This window comes from Emys orbicularis, chromosome 3 (genome assembly GCF_028017835.1).
Source record: "Emys orbicularis isolate rEmyOrb1 chromosome 3, rEmyOrb1.hap1, whole genome shotgun sequence".
Classification (NCBI taxonomy): domain Eukaryota; kingdom Metazoa; phylum Chordata; order Testudines; family Emydidae; genus Emys; species Emys orbicularis.
This window is the reverse complement of record NC_088685.1, coordinates 191539902-191554640: the sequence shown is the minus strand read 5'-3', so window position 1 is coordinate 191554640 and position 14739 is coordinate 191539902. Positions and strand designations below refer to the sequence as shown.

At 45.5% G+C, this 14739-nt stretch overlaps 1 protein-coding gene across 1 annotated transcript in view; it reads left to right on the top strand.

The window, feature by feature from the left end:
- EFEMP1 (EGF containing fibulin extracellular matrix protein 1) overlaps positions 1–14739 on the top strand; it is an 83864-nt gene that overhangs the window by 45524 nt on the left and 23601 nt on the right. The window lies entirely within an intron of this gene.

Here is a 14739-nt window from a genome sequence, read left to right as displayed (position 1 = left end):
TTGTTAAATGTAACGTTACAGGCTTCAGTCCACTTCCAGGTCTTGTTCTGCCCAAGGAGTTCGTGAAGTGGTTTTAGCAGTGTGGCTAACTGTGAGATGAACTTTCCAAAATAGTTCAAGAGTCCTAGAAACGAGCGCAGCTGGCTAACATTTCGAGGTGGGGGAGCCTCCACAATAGCCTTAACTTTTGCAGGGGCCTTATGAAGACCTACAGCATCAATGATGTGTCCCAAATATTCAACAGAGGGCTGGAAGAATTCACACTTGTCTTTGCGGACTCGTAGGCCATACTCTTCCAGTCTTTGTAGGGTAGCCTCTACATTCTTTAAGTGATCCTCTTCATTCCTTCCAGTGACCAGGATGTCGTCCAGATAGCACTGAACTCCTGGCAAGCCATACAAGATCTGGTCCATAGCCCTCTGGAACAGGGTGGGAGCAGACGTTATTCCGAAGGGTAGGCGACAGTATCGATAAAGCCCCTTATGAGTCACAATCGTCAACAGCTCTTGAGACTTTTCATCAACGTGCATCTGTAAAAACGCTTGACTCAGATCAATCTTACTGAACTTTTGTCCCCCAGCCAGGCCCGCGAAGAGGTCATCAATGCGGGGAAGTGGGTATTGCTCTGCACACAACACTGGGTTGACAGTGACTTTAAAATCACCGCAAATCCGGAGGGAGCTGTCTTTCTTCACTATTGGAACGATAGGAGTGGCCCATGGGCTATGGGTAACTGGTATTAGAACTCCATTGGTGACCAGGCGCTCCAGGTCCGCTTCAACTTTTGGCCTGATGGCATATGGCACAGTCCTGGCTTTCAGATATTTTGGTCGACTATCAGGTTTAATGTTCAATGTCACAGTGATTCCCTTCATACTCCCCAGATCCTCTCCAAAAAACAGCAGCATGTTTCCTTAATATAGTGGTCAGACCGGTTTCTTCTTTAGTCATTCGGTGCACTTCTGCCCAGTTCAGCTGAATCTTCCCAAGCCAAGACCTACCCATTAAGGCTGGGTAATTACCTCTCACCACAAACAGTGGCAATTTAGCAGCCTGTCCATTGAGCTCCACCTTAACATCAATAGTGCCCAACATGGGCACAGCTTCTCCCGTATACGTCTTCAGAACAGTTTTTGTTGCCTTAAGCGGAAGATGCTGTAGCTTTTCTTTATACACAGTCTCGGAGACCAGCGAGACGGCTGCACTGGTGTCCAGTTCCATGCATATAGGTTTGCCATCCAACAACGGGGTTACCCAGTATTCATGTGAGCCCACTGCCAAAGACAAAACGTGCAGTGGCACTTCTTCTTGCGATGAGGTGTCACCTTGGTCATCCTGGGTCTGCTCTAGGGTATGCAGGGTTCCCCTTTTGGTCGGCCAGACCACAGACCTCTTTTTCTTTTGTTTACAGGCACACTCAATGTGTCCCTTTTTGCCACAGTGTCGACACACCAGGTACTTACACCAGCATTCTGATGCCTGGTGACCCGGCTTACCACAGTGGTAACATTCCTGACTCCCCACAGTTTTGTGGTTAGGTTCTTGTGACACCTTATGCACCCTAGGGGATGCACCGATGTATTGCACCTCCTTTGTAGCCAATTCCATGGAGACAGCAATATCAACAGCGTTCTGTAAGGTAAGCTGAACCTCTGTCAATAGGCGCTTCCGTATAGCTTCACTGTACAGGCCACACACTAACCTGTCACACAGGGCATCATTTAACAACTCCTTAAATTCACAGTGTTCTGCAAGCTTTCTCAAAGTTGCTACAAATTGTAGCACTGTTTCATCTTCTTTCTGGTCTCTTTTGTGGAACCTATATCTTTCAGCAATTACCAGTGGTTTTGGGGGAAAATGGGACCCCAGGATTTCCACAATGTCACTGTAAGATTTGGTCTCAGGCTTAACAGGGTGTAGTAAGCTGCGTAGCAGGGAGTAGGTTTTAGCCCCTACAACACTTAAGAATAATGGCACCTTCTTCGCTTCTGTAATGTCGTTTGCAATAACAAAAAGCTCAAAACGCTCAGTATACACATGCCACTGCCCTATATTCTCATCAAAAGGTTCCAGTGTCCCTGTAAGGGTAGCCATGGTTTTAGTTTCAGTTTCACAGTCAGTGCAAACAAGCAACAGCTAAAAGAGTTTGGTAGGTTTTTTTTTTCTTTTTCTTTACCTTGACTTCTACTTCCTTCTGTTGCTGGGGCAGCACAGGTATCCCATCCTCGTCGCCACTTTGTCATATCCTTGGGGGCAGCAGGTTTAGGAAGAAATCACTTGAGACCAGAGAGCAGCAAGCTTACAAAGCAACCATTTATTTACAGACACTCACTGACCTGGCCAGCCAGTTGGAACTGGCTGGCTATCCCCTAATAATCTAACTCAGTTGCCATAGGAACAAAAACCACGACAACCAAATACACAACACATGGGATAAAAGGGAAGGTCCTTTCGTGGACTGAGAACTGGTTAAAAGACAGGGAACAAAAGATAGGAATAAATGGTAAATTCTCAGAATGGAGAAGGGTAACTAGTGGTGTTCCCCAAGAGTCAGTCCTAGGACTAATCCTATTCAACTTATTCATAAATGATCTGGAGAAAGGGGTAAAAAGTGAGGTGGCAAAATTTGCAGATGATACTAAACTGCTCAAGATGGGTAAGACCAAAGCAGACTGTGAAGAACTTCAAAAAGATCTCACACAACTAAGTGATTGGGCAACAAAATGGCAAATGAAATTTAATGTGGATAAATGTAAAGTAATGCACATTGGAAAAAATAACCCCAACTATACATACAATATGATGGGGGCTAATTTAGCTACAACGAATCAGGAAAAAGATCTTGGAGTCATTGTGGATAGTTCTCTGAAGACCATGCAGTGTGCAGCAGTGGTCAAAAAAGCAAACAGGATGTTAGGAATCATTAAAAAGAGAATAAGACGGAGAGTATCTTATTGCCCTTATATAAATCCATGGTACGCCCACATCTTGAATACTGCGCACAGATGTGGTCTCCTCATCTCAAAAAAGATATACTGGCATTAGAAAAGGTTCAGAGAAGGGCAACTAAAATGATTAGGGCTTTGGAACAGGTCCCATATGAGGAGAGATTAAAGAGGCTAGGACTTTTCAGCTTGGAAAAGAGGAGACTAAGGGGGGATATGATAGAGGTATATAAAATCATGAGTGACATGGAGAAAGTAAATAAGGAAAAGTTATTTACTTGTTCCCATAATATAAGAACTAGGGGCCACCAAATGAAATTAATGGCCAGCAGGTTTAAAACAAATACAAGGAAGTTCTTCTTCACACAGCGCACAGTCAACTTGTGGAACTCCTTGCCTGAGGAGGTGGTGAAGGCTAGGACTATAACAGGGTTTAAAAGAGAACTGGATAAATTCATGGAGGTTAAGTCCGTTAATGGCTATTAGCCAGGATGGGTAAGGAATGGTGTCCCTAGCCTCTGTTTGTCAGAGGGTGAAGATGGATGGCAGGAGAGAGATCACTTGATCATTATCTGTTAGGTTCACTCCCTCTGGGGCACCTGGCATTGGCCACTGTTGGAAGACAGGATACTGGGCTAGATTGACCTTTGGTCTGACCCGGTACTGCCGTTCTTATGTTCTTATGTAACATATGGAAAGGGAATAGAAAAATACAGTCACCAGTAACTAAGAAAGTGATAGGGGTCAGGGGCACCAGAACACAGGGGGCCAAGGGACCATGGCCCTCCCAGTTTTTAAAGTGAACGGGCCTGGTCAGTCCACTTTTTGCCACGGGCCCAGCCCCTTGCCCCTCCTCTTCTCCCCGAGGCCTTGCCCCCTGACCAGGCCGGAAGCTGGAGCCCAGCCTGGGTAAGAGCGGCCCTGGGTCTGGGAACTTGGGCAGCTGTGGGGAGCCATGGACCCTCCACCTGCCCAGGGTGGGGGGCCCCAAGAACAGCTCCCCATGTCCCCACCCCCCAGACTCCCCGCCCAGGGCAGGTGGAGGGTCCACAGCACCCCACAGCTGCTCAGGCGGCTCTTACCATGGCCCAGCTGCTGCTCTTCAGCCCCTGAGGCCCCACCCCCTGGCCAGAAGCCGGAGCCAGGTCAGGATAAGAGCCACGCAGAAAGCTGTGGGAAGCCATGGACCCTCCACCTGCCCTGGGCAGGGGACCCGGGGGGTGGGGACATGGGCCTTCTTGTTGCCCTGGTGGGGATAGATTTAGGCATTTCCCAGGAGAAATTTATATAAGATAGCAGCTATTCTGAAACACTCAAGAAAACAAACATTAGTATGATGATGACACTGAGTTTTGGGGCGGGGGGGAAGAGGATGAAGAGGGAATAGAGAGATGTCCAAGAATGAGGTCATAAAAGTACATTCTTTTCTATTCTAAAGAAGTTCTTATACCACACTCATCATCATAGTATATGAATGCCTTCCAGTAGTGCACTAAATAATGTGACTAACATCCATCATGTGTTTGTTCTCTCATCGCCTTCCCAAGGAGAGAAGTGTGTGTGCAGTGGAGTGTTTTGTTTTGGAAAATACAATTTATTTATACACACAAACATACACTCGCATTGCTATATGTTTATGTTAGAGAAGGCAAGGTCAAAGAAACATGCCTTGCACTTAGAGCGGAAGGTTTGTGATGATTCTTAGTTCCTGTGGGAATTCATTCCACAGCCATGGGCCAACCCCCTAGAAAAGCCTGTCTTCTGCAAACTGCACTCCCTCAGTGGTGACAAATAAGCTCCAGTCATAGGTGTCTGCGTTAGGTAGAGGCCCAAAGGCATGGATTCCCAATAGCCTCATTGCTATTCATATTCTGCTGGAGAGGGTTTGTCCTGAAAGATCAAGTGGAACAAAGAGGTGTGGTCCATGGAATAGCATGTGTAAACTGCTATTTTTTAGCATGTTAACTCAATTAAACCTAGCATATATACATCTACCTAAGCTGGAAGTATCTTCTCCAGCTTCAGTGCAGACATACGCAATGAGTGAGCTGGTACTAAATGAGATATGTGGTTCATTTGATAGCTGCTTTCAACTACCTGAGCGGGGGGTTCCAGAGAGGATGGAGCTCAGCTGTTCTCAGTGGTGGCAGATGACAGAACAAGGAGCAATGGTCTCAAGTTGCAGTGGGGGGAGGTCTAGGTTGGATATTAGGAAACACTATTTCACTAGGAGGGTGGTGAAGCACTGGAATGCGTTACCTAGGGAGGTGGTGGAGTCTCCTTCCTTGGAGGTTTTTAAGGCCCGGCTTGACAAAGCCCTGGCTGGGATGATTTAGTTGGGAATTGGTCCTGCTTTGAGCAGGGGGTTGGACTAGATGACCTCCTGAGGTCCCTTCCAACCCTGAGATTCTATGATTCTAATGTGAAGAAGCAGAAGTGAAATAAAAATGACTGGAAACATGACTGATTTGTCAGATTTAATGACCCTCTCGGATCAGACACTCTTGTTTCTGTGTTTGATTCTGAGCTGGATATTCTATACCATTTATCCTAATAAAAGCTTTCCATTTAAACAAAAATAGTGATCAGAGAAGATAGATGGTACAAAACAATGTGAATGAAATAGTCTGGGAACAGAAAACTTGAAGCTTATATTAGTTATATATAGAATTGAAGTGTATGGTCTATTGCCATCACCAACCAAAGGATAGATGGCAGTAGGAGGATCCCTATACTATATACAGAGGAACAACCCGCATCATCAGATTGACACAAGGCCCTATATTTGAGGGCTATTATCACTTAAATGAATTATTGATAGTTCTGACAAGTTGTCTTCAGTTAAGAGCTTAGGAAATGCACATATCAAGTTTAATCATAGAGGGTAAAAAACCAATGGAGAAGTCCACACAATGGTGTTTGCAATAGCAATGGACTTTAAAATGACCTTGTAACAGAGCCCTTGGTGATTCCTCCCTCAGGAAGTAGGGGAACTTGACCACATCCAGTTGTCTACACGGGGTGGTCACAATATAGGCCCACTTCCCTATTTGCAAGGGGAGCTCTGCCCTTTATAGTTAGTTGGTTAGTTAGTTCCCATTACACCTCTGGTGTTTAGGGCAGCGATGAAGTTCCTCCACGCCTGTCTGTTTCTGGCAAGTCATTCAATGGTTCCCCAGCTGTGCCCCAGGTTTTTCAGCTCAGCTTCCACAGCTCTTCACCTTGTTGTTTTTGGGCAGCCTCATTTTCATTTGCCTTCAGGTGTCCATCTTATTGCTATTCTGGTGATGGAATCAGTTTTTATCTGAAGCACCTGCCCAATCCATCTCCAACGCCTCCTGGCAATGATGGTGGTCATATCTTCTTGGCTGCACTGTGTGAATAGGTCTTGGTTTGAAATTATTCTGGGCCAAAAGATATGGAGGATTTTTCTGAGGCAGGCTGTATGGTTTGGACATGTCATACTTTGTCATTCCCCAGCATTCTACACTATAAAATAGTGTTGAAAGTAGTCAGCTCTGATAAAATCTTGAGTTTCGTTTTGGTGTTGTATTTTGATGATTTCCAGACTGTATTTAAGCTCCTGAAGGTGTTCCTGGCTTTATTGATTCTGTTCTGGATGTCCTGGCTTGTTCCACTGTCCTTGCTGATGGTGCTGCCCAAGTATGTGAATGTTTCTACATTGGTGAGAACATGATCCTCTATCTGTACTGGTGATGGTGAGGCAATATTAAAGGTCATGGTATCTGTCTTATTGTGGTTGATTTTCAGTCCAATTTGCTGGCTGAATGTGTTGAGTCAGGTTGTTTATTCTTATATATGATGTTGGGTATTGTGATAGGAGAGTAAGATCATAGAATATCAGGGTTGGAAGAGACCTCAGGAGGTCATCTAGTCCAACCCCCTGCTCAGAGCAGGACCAATCCCCAGACAGATTTTTGCCCCAGATACCTAAATGGCCCCCTTGAGCACTGAAATCACAACCCTGGGTTTAGCAGGCCAATGCTCAAACCACTGAGCTATCCCTCCCCCCTGATTAGCTGCAAAGTCCAGGTCTTCAAGGGATGAGAAGGGTGTCCATCTAATGCCTCTTGGCATGTCTTCTGTTCTACGCCACATTACCCAGTCAATGGGAATGCTGAAGAGGATTGCAGACAAGACACACTCCGACGTACTCCTGTTTCTGGTGTCTGTGCCTTGTCTAAAGATCCCCAGAGTCTGTGTCGGTGGGGGCTTTCTGCTCCTGGCACGTTCAACCATACCAGCTTGGTCTGTGAGGGAGGGGCCAGACAAAACAGACACTCTGGTCCTACAGGTTGGGGGTTAGCACAGGGCTAGGGAACTGGCTAGTCTATAGTGCTACCAATGATCCAGCCCCAGTGTAATGGGTTTGGGGAAATCGCTCTGACTGGCTCTTTGAGACAGGTTCAGCCGGTCTTACCTTAAGAGTCCGCTATATCCTAGGCAGGAAACCTTCACCCTGACCATGAGGAAGAGTTCCCTGTACAGCTTCAGGAGTCACTCCTGCAGTCTGCTGTTTAGGACAATCCTTCTCTCCTCTCCTGCCCGTGCCCCCGCCTGCTTTTTCCTCCCTTTTAAAGGCCTCCTCCCTATCATGCATAAATGACAAGGCTGGAAGAGTGGGGCTAGCCCTGCTGCCAGGACCTCTCTGGCCCCTTACTTGTCCATGTGGGCCTATACACCCCAGCACAGACCTACTTGTTAGAGCTGAAGCTAAGTTTTCCAGCAAAGGTAGCCACTACTTACAAGACTAGTCTACTTCACAATCCTATAAAGCAAGCATTCATGACAAACCTAACTCTCCATTAGTGAGATAGTGTTAAGGTGATTTAAAAACTGAACTCTGGGACAGCAACAATAGCACAAGATGTGATGGAGTAGGTGTAAAAGCCTTTATCAAAAGTGAGTTGTACAAAGTTTCTCATGCCAGACTGATGAGTTCATAAAAAAGAAATAAAATTAATATTTATTTACACTGTCTTATTGCAGTATGCTTTTGGAGTGCCTGTTACTGAGAAGACTGTGTCCCTCTAGCAAGGCTGTTTGTCCAGAGCATTGCTTGCTCTGGAGCAGTGACACTTCTACCCATTTAGTTGTCATCAGAGGTTAAATGTGCCTTGTTCCAGGAATATTATTGAAAAGGTGAAAGTATATAAGCAGTATAAACAGCTTTCCTCCATTTTTATGCAAAGACTAGGCATCCCATACAAAGCACATTGAAGTCAATGCAGTCATATTGACTTCACTGCACTTTGGATCAAGCCCTTAATGGCCTGTCTGTTCTGTGCTAGGCAGCCTGGTCTAGTGCCTGAAAAACCTGCTCTGCATCTGAACACGAGCTTCTCAGCTGTCAGTCCAGGACAGTGGAGTCAGCTACTTCTATATTAGTATGCTGTATATTAGTATGCTGACTTCAGAACTGATAACATGCAGAAATGAAAAGGACAGCACAAGAGTTAGACCTTTATTTGAGCTGTCAGATTTAGAGGAAGTATATAGCAAATATTTGGACATTTGAGAAAAGGGCAAACACTGAAAATTAATTCAAACTGTTGATAGTTTATTTTTTATTGAATTTTGTGGTCAAAATTATTTTCATTTGATATGTGAAAGAATCCATCACTTTTTCCAAAGCACCACCCAGAATCTGCCACAGGTGATGTTCTAAGATCCCCAGTGCCTGTACAAATAGAGAGTTCAGCTGAGATTTGTAAACTAGAGATCATGAGTTTTAAGGAATTTGTTTATTCAGCCTACAGCTTCCAGTTTGTGTAGAAAGCCAACATTACAAAGTCCTTTCACTGTTCTGTGTCAGGTTACAATAAGAAACTCTAAGAAACAAGTTGGATGATCAAGTGATAAAGCAAATTGTAATTTAGTTGTATACAATCCTTATCAACACACAGAGCGTAATTATAACTAAGTACACCAAGATATTATGAAGAAAACAAATCAGAATATCAGAAAAACACAATAGTTACTCTTTTGTATACTTTTATTTATCTGCATTCAGTCTGACTTATAAACTGCATGGAATCGTACATATAATTACATACACAAAAAACTACATTAAAAGAACATTGTTAAGATTACAAAGTTAATCATTTAAAAGTTAGGAAATGCCAGAATTCAGTTGCCTGTGCAAACTTCATTCAGCCCCCTTGTGTGTGAGAGAGTACTATTGCTTTACAGATTGGGAACCGAGGCACACAAAATAAGGTCAAAACCATCCACTAATTCTGGGTGCCCAATTTGAAATACTCTGATTTTTCAGAGTACTTAACATTATATAGCATGTATATGTTCAAACCACAGCTTCCATTGGCTTCAGTTGCAGCTGTGAGTGCTCAGAACTTCTGCAAATCAGACCACAAGGTCTCAAGTCAGGCAATCAGAAAATGAGGAAGATAATTAGTGGCCACCCACTTGTGAAAAGTTTGGTTTAAGTGATTTGAGTAGCATCATGTAGGTTCTCTCTGCCAGAAGCAGGGGTAGAATCCATGTCTCTAGGGTAGGGGTTCTCAAACTTCATTGCACCGCGACCCCTTTTTGACAACAAAAATTACCACACAACCCCAGGAGAGAGGACTGAGCCCTGAGGCCGCCCAAGCCCCTCCACCCCAGGCGGGGGCAAGCCAAAGCTGAAGCCTGAGCTCCACCACAGAGGGTGGGGGTGCCAAAGCCAAAGTCCAAGGACTTCAACCTTGGGCGGGGGCCTGTAACCTGAGTCCCGTCACCCAGGGCTGAAGCCAAAACCCGAGGCCCGCCGTGAGGGCTCGGGCTTTGGCTTCAGCCCCAGGTCCCAGCAAGTCTAATGCCAGCCCTGGCAACCCCATTAAAATGGGGTTGTGACCCACTTTGGGGTCCTGACCCACAGTTCGAGAACCGCTGCTCTAGGGCATCATTCAGCTGCCTTAACCATGAGACCCTCCTTTCTCTTCCTGCAATTCCCTGCCTCATTCTCTACACATTTTCCATCCCTGTTCCTCCTGATCTATGCTAGGGTAACCAGACAGCAAGTATGAAAAATTGGGACAGGGTTGGGAGGTAATAGGAGCCTATATAAGATAAGACCAAAAAATCGGGACTGTCCCTATAAAATCAGGACATCTGGTCACCCTAATCTATGCACACCCCATCCCTGGCCCCACCAAGTCAAAGGACCTCCTCCTCAGTCTCCTCCTAGAACTAGCCAAGATGGCCATCCATCACTTCAAGAGGAGGAAGCTGGGCAGAGGGCACCCAGCGACTGTGGGGCCTATTTCCTGTACCTCGTCTGCTCACGTCTCCAGGCAGAGTTCCTCTGGGCAGCATCCACTGACTCCTTGGATACTTTAGAGAAGCAGTGGGCGCTGTCCAGGGTTTGCTGCTTGGGGTTCTCCTCTGGATCCCTCATTTTTAAAATCTTACCTCACTCCTGCTCCTGTTTTTTTCGTTTGTTGTCTCAAGAACTCAATTGTAGCCTGGGCTTTGTGGTCCCTCCTCCTTATCTGAAGGGCAAGCCTTTAGTTATGGGCAGGCCTAGACCCACCTGCCCCAGTGGTACAAATAGTACACACTTTCCAGCTTCTGCAAGAAATGAGGCAGGGATTCTACAGACAACAGCCTTCTTTGGACACTAACCTGATCATCCCCAGAGCAGATCCATCCTGTGTACTAAATGTGGCCAGGGTTCTGTGAAAAAATAGAATCATAGAACTGGAAGGGACCTCGAGAGGTCATCTAATCCAGTCCCCTGAACTCATGGCAGGACTAGGTATTATCTAGACCATCCCTGACAGGTGTTTGTCTAACCTGCTCTTAAAAATCTCCAATGATGGAGATTCCACAACCTCCCTTGGCAATTTATTCCAGTGCTTAACCACCCTGACAGTTAGGAAGTTTTTCCTAGAGTCCAACCTAAACCACCCTTACTTCAATTGAAGCCCATTGCTTCTTGTCCTATTCTCAGAGGTTAATGAGAATAATTTTCCCCTCCTTTTTGTAAAAACCTTTTATGTACTTGAAAACTGCTATCATGTCCGTCCGTCCCCCCAGTCTTCTCTTCTCCAGACTAAACAAACCCAATTTTTTCAATCTTCCCTCATTAGTCATGTTTTCTAGATCTTTAATCATTTTTATTGCTCTTCTCTTGCATTTTTCCACATATTTCCTGAAATGTGGCACCCAGAACTGGACACAACAGTTGAGGCCATATCAGTAGGGCCATACCAAATTCACAGCCATGAAAAATGCATCATAGACCGTGAAATCTGGTCTTCCTCTGTGAAATCTGGTCTCTTGTGTGCTTTTACCCTATACTGTACAGATTTCATGGGGAAGACCAGTGTTTCTCAAATTGGGGTGTCTGACCCAAAAGGGAGTTGCAGGGGGGTCACAATGTTATTTTAGGGGGGTTGCAGTATTTCCACCCTTAGTTCTGTGCTGCCTTCAGAGCTAGGCGGCCGGAGAGCAGTGGCCATTGGCTGGGCACCCAGTTCTGAAGGCAACGCCCCGACAGCAGCAGCACAGAAGTAAGGGTAGCAATACCATACCATGCCACCCTTTACTTCTGCACTGCTGCCTTCAGAGCTGGGTGGCCGGACAGTGGCAGCTGCTGACTGAGGGCCCAGCTCTACAGGCAGTAGCGCAGAAGTCAGGGTGGCAATACTATACCATGCCATCCTGACTTCTGCACTGCTGCTGGTGGTGGCTCTGCCTTCAGAGCTGGACTCGCAGCCAGCAGCTGCCGCTCTCCAGCTGCCTGGCTCTGAAGGCAGCACCACTGCCAGCAGCAATGCAGAAGTAAGGGTAGCAGTACCGCAACCCCCCTTACAATAACCTTGTGACCCTCCCACAACTCCTTTTTGGGTCAGGACCCCTACAATTACAACACCATAAAATTTCAGATTTAAATAGCTGATATCATGAAATTTATTATTTTTAAAATCATATGACTGTGAAATTGACCAAAATGGACCTTGAATTTGATAGGGCCCTAATTATCAGGGCAGAGTAGAGTGGAAGAATTACTTCTCCTATCTTGCTCGCAACATTCTTGCTAATACATCCCAGAATGATGTTTGCTTTTTTTTTTGCAACAGTGTTACACTTTTGACTCATATTTAGGTTGGGATCCATTATCATCCCTTTCTGCAGTACTCTTTCCTAGGCAGTCATTTCCTATTTTGTATGTGTGCAACTGATTGTTCCTTCCTAAGTGGAGTACTTTGCATTTGTCCTTATTGAAATTTATCCAATTTACTGCAGACCATTTCTCCAGTTTGTCCAGATCATTTTGAATTTTAATCCTAACCTCCAAAACACTTGCCACCCTCCCAACTTGGTATCATCCACAAACTTTATAAGTGTACTCTTGATGCCATTATCTAAACCATTGATGAGTATATGATCATATAACTGAAGACTATCATAATGTGTATGCAGAAGGAGGGCAGATTCAGGTGTACAGACAACCTTAATTCTGTCATTTCCTACCTTTAAGTGCTTTAACTTTGCAAACTTAATAATGTTCTCTCAATGTCATTTTGCGTGTGTAATTTCCTAACTTTAAAAAAAGAAATTCATCATGTGGCCTTATAATGACATCCACATCAGCAGGGTTGGAATCTTTAGATGTGCTGCACAGACCTCTGCCACTTGAGCTGATGTTCGTCCATCGTTATCGATGAAGACCTCAACAACTCATTCTTTCGATGACCGGGCTCTGTGCGTCCGGAGATGACTGATCAGTCCGATTCGGGCGTGAAACGTCCTGTCACACGTCGGGCAGACATATAATGGCACTGTCGATGGTGTACGAGCAGCTCTGGACTTGCGCAGCTCACGCTTTTTTTCAGCCTCAGCAATACGCCTCGCCTCAGAGGTATTACTGCCTGTGTGAATGAGGCTGTACCATACTGAACGGTTCAGTGCGAAGGTTTCCCATGTGGCGGTGTTGATCTCGAAGGACTTCAAAGAGGTCTTCAGCGTGTCCTTGAACCGCTTCTTTTGTCCTCCATAGGAACTCTTTCCCTGAGTGAGTTCTCCGTAGAAGAGCTGTTTAGGAATGCGTTCATCTGACATTCTCACAACATGTCCGGCCCACCTGGTCTGGGCTCTCATCAGCAATGTGTAAACTGACGGCAGACTGGCTCTAGTAAGGACATCAGTATCGGGCACTTTGTCCTGCCATCTGATTTGTAGAAGCTTTCGCAGACAGGAAATGTGGAAGTGATTGAGCCTTCGTGCATGACTCCGATAGTCCACGTCTCGCAGGCATACAGCAGAGTTGGAAGCACCACTGCTCGGTAGACCTTCAGCTTCGTTGGTAGGCTGATTCCTCGACGTTCCCAAACATTGGAGCGCAATCGGCCAAATGCAGAGCTGGCTTTAGGAATTCTGCAGTTTACTTCATCATCGATTGACACTGCTCGGGAAAGTAACTGAAAGCAGTTTGTTTAATCCTGTACATGTACCAGCACTACAGAAGGATGAGACATTTTGCTAATGGATTTGAGATGGGGGACACTCACCTCTCAGGAGCACCTTCTCTCAGTTGGGTGTGACCCTGCACTCTCTCTCTTTCTGCTCCCAACACCCCCTGTCAGCTATTAACCTCATCAGGTGGGTCTTCAGTGGCCCAGCCCTCCAGCCAGTTCACACACTTTCGATATGTGAACAGACAAGCAAGTCCCTTCCGAGGTAACAAAAGTACAACAGGGCCTATCACTATGCCCTTGTTGCTACCTGCAGCACTGTCTCTGGGCTCAGTCCTTAGCCCCTTCTGAGCTAGCTTTAAGTCTGTCCCTGCCCTATATGGAGCAATGCCCCCAGGGCTTTCTCCCTGAAGACTCTTCGCCTTTAGGGTTCTGTGATGTCCCCAGCTCTCCAGCCAGGTCACTCCTTCACTTCCGTTGCCTTCCCGGGGTAACAAAGTTTAACAAATGGTTAGCCCACTGCCAGGTCTTCAGTCCCATCCTAGAGCCCTTTAAACTCCAGCCCTGTGCTTGGGCTTCTAAATGAAACTTGTCCCCTTCTCAGTACAAAAAGAGGTCACCAGAATATTTTTTAACATGCACAGAACAACGTATTTTTCGCTTGTCTCATTCTTGGAAACAGTTGAAGCATTGTAGCTGAATATTCAACCTACAAAAGATACCCAGCAGTGACAATTTCAGCCCAAATAGTTAATATTTGGAAAGTTGTAAGCAATTGAAAACAGGTCTAATAATAGGTGGCGCTACCAGCCCAACCTAGAATAAATTCCTATGGAGAAAAAAATTAATATTGGAAATATTTTAAGATACAATCGGTCAGATTTAAGTATTGTTAGAAATTTTTGGTTTGTGACCCAAAGGAATCAAACAGTTGTGACACTCTGTAGCTCAGGGGAACACCAAGCACCCCCATGTTCATCCTTGTAAAATGATTGTGTGGGATCCAATGCAAAGTTTGTCATGTCGGGTATCTTTGGAAGGCTCACGATGCACTGAGCATTCTTGTTACAATAATGTTATAGTAATGTTATAGGTTATAATTTCATGTATGTAGTTATGAGGCTGAAAATGTATCCTCATGGCTTAAAATAAGCCCAGGCAAAACCTCTCCAAGAGTGGAGAGGCAGTTCACACCTCATCAGGGCAGGTATAGGACAAACCCAGCCCAGCCTCACAGGAACAAAGGACACTGGCCTAGGCAGCAACAAAAGGATCTGTTGGACTTTTAAGTGAGTCACCCCCCTTCCTTTGGCCAGTTTGGGACTGTGATGAGGTAATGCTCACCTGACTCTCAA